This window comes from Gobio gobio (genome assembly GCF_949357685.1).
Source record: "Gobio gobio genome assembly, chromosome: 10".
NCBI lineage: Eukaryota > Metazoa > Chordata > Actinopteri > Cypriniformes > Gobionidae > Gobio > Gobio gobio.
Window position 1 is genome coordinate 16115916 of NC_137116.1, and position 2958 is coordinate 16118873.

Below are 2958 nucleotides of genomic sequence, written 5' to 3' on the forward strand. Positions count from 1 at the left end.
ACCCGGGTTTTGATTGCGTCGCGATGGGACCGGAAGTAGAGGTGCACTGCTTCACTTACCGCAAATAGGAAGTGTGATAAAGGCCTATGCTAGTCTCTCTGTTTATCCCGAGGTTTGCTGCAGTCAGCCGGATCCGGGCCGGATCCAGATCAGATGCTTGACCTGCGCTAGACACAAACTCATCAGGAAAGGTCAGAGAGATCATGTGACTCGACTCTCCCCTCCTTAACTTCGAAATTACCGGAAACGACTAAAAATGCTGTATTATGCAATGTAGACGAGTAATTTGGCGGCCATTTTGTTAATGAAAAACTATAGCTTAAATTTGGACCTTACAGACAGGCCCGGATTAAGAACATGTCGGGCCCTGGGGCTGGAACAAACCCAAGGGCCCCCACAATGAGTGTATACTGTCTGAATATTCAATTGTAATATTAAGTAGGCATATATATAAATATTGCAGGCTGCAGCACATTAACAGCATAAACGCATCCAGATATGAGGTCAAAGAAAACAGGTTTCCAGAAACAACAACAACTGTTGAGCATGAACTGCCTTAAGGAGCTTTAAAACATGTAAGGTCCTATATTTAAGATATTTTGGGGTGTTTGGGGGCATTTCTCTGATCTATATATGTGCATTTTAAGATGTTTAAAGGCTAAAAAATTATAATAAATAGCTCTCAAAACCATGTTAGTGGGCAGTAGATTATCTGTCATATGCTCTCCTCATTTCTTTCACTCTTTCTTTCTCTCAGTCTCCTTCTCTTGCCCTGTCTCTTCTCCTAAAGCTGAGCGCTGGCTGATAGTCGTTTCGTTGTTTAACATTTGTATCCTAAAACAGCTGTGAAATATGAAATGTTTAGTTTAGCTACTTACATCTCACACAGTTCGCGCAGCAGCTGCTGTGAACATAAAGCCCGCCTACTTTAATTTGATTGATTGGTTTGGTGGGCGGCCCACCATAAAAGGTTTAGATGCACCCGATCGACTGTCAATCATTTCCTCGGCCAATCACGGGCCCCCTCTGTTCTCGGCCCCCTCCGCGCTCGGGCCCTGGGGCTTTAGCCCCACCTATCCCTTATGTTGATCCGGCCCTGCTTACAGGTTTTAAAGCTCCTTAAGGCAGTTCATGCTCAACAGTTGTTGTTGTTTCTGGAAACCTGTTTTCTTTGACCTCATATCTGGATGCGTTTATGCTGTTAAAGGGTTAGTTCACCCAAAAATGTAAATTGTGTCATTAATGACTGAGCCTCATGTGGTTGGACACCCGTCAGACCTCCGTTCATCTTCAGACACAAATGAAGATATTTTAGTGTAAAGCTGATGCTGAGAAAGGCTTCAGATAGGCCTCCATTGGCATTCAGTGCATTTACACTCACAAGACCCATAAAAGGCACTAAAAACGTTGTTACAAAGTCCATCTCACCACAGTGACTCTACAATAATTTTACGATGCGACGACAATAGTTTTTGTGCGCAAAAAAAAAATCTAAATAACACCTTTATCCAGCTTGTTCTTGTCTTCCGTGTGTCTCCACGACGCATGCGTGAGAATATGAGCAGATCCGGCGTTCGGACACATGACCCAGAAGAGATTTGTCTACAAGCAGAGGAAGACGCGCGTATCTCAGCTGTTGAATTCTACACTGATCGTGCTTTAGGTCTCGTAGTTCTCAAAATGGGGCTAAAGTGGCATTTCATGGATTCCCGAACGCCGGATCTGCTCATATTCTCACGCATGCGTCGTGGAGACACACACGGAAGACAAGAACAAGCTGGATAAAGGTGTTATTTTGATTTTTTTTTGCGCACAAAAACTATTGTCGTCGCTTCGTAAAATTATTGTAGAGTCACTGTGGTGAGATGGACTTTGTAACAACGTTTTTAGTGCCTTTTATGGGTCTTGGGAGTGTAAATGTACTGAATGCCAATGGAGGCCTATCTGAAGCCTTTCTCAGCATCAGCTTTACACTAAAATATCTTCATTTGTGTCTGAAGATGAACGGAGGTCTGACGGGTGTCCAACCACATGAGGCTCAGTCATTAATGACACAATTTACAGTTTTGGGTGAACTAACCCTTTAATGTGCTGCAGCCTGGAATATTTATATATAGGCCTACTTAATATTACAATTGAATATTCAGACAGTATACACTCATTGTGCTTTGAAGATTTAGTTTAAAAAAAATACTAATTATTTCTGTGGTTGAAAACGTTGTGGCACCAGGATTGGCTGCTATGGGGGCCCTTGAGTTTGTTCCAGCCCCAGGGCCCGACATGTTCTTAATCCGGCCCTCCACCTACCTAAGCATTGCTGAGCACATGTCCAGCCTTAATTGGAAACGGTTTTCCCTGTGGCTGTGGCTCTTTCAGCAGATAATGCGCCGCCACAAAGCACAAATGCTTCAGGAATGGTTTGAGGAGTTTGAGGCGTTGACTTGGTCCCGCTCTCCATCCAGAAGCCATCACAATAGCTGGTGACCTCTAACCCTTCTGTATTCCTCATGTTGAATCCAGAAGAAGAACAGATCCGTGTGTTTTGTAGATCCACACGCTGACAGAGTTTCCACCTGAGGAGCCGCTCGTTCATCACGGCTGAAGCTCGGCTGCTGTATTTATCTTGTGCGCAGCTTTAGATCTGCTGGTCTTCAGTTTGTCTTCATTCGGCTACAGCTGTTGTTAATCCTTCCTGAACACACACTCCTGCCCGTTAGAAACTGGGGTAACCGCTGACCGCTCATGAGTCCGAACACACACTCCTGCCCGTTAGAGACCGGTGTAACCGCTGACCGCTCATGAGTCTGAACACACACTCCTGCCCGTTAGAAACCGGGGTAACCGCTGACCACTCAAGAGTCTGAACACACACTCCTGCCCGTTAGAAACCGTGGTAACCGCTGACCGCTCATGAGTCTGAACACACACTCCTGCCCGTTAGAAACCGGGGTAACCGCT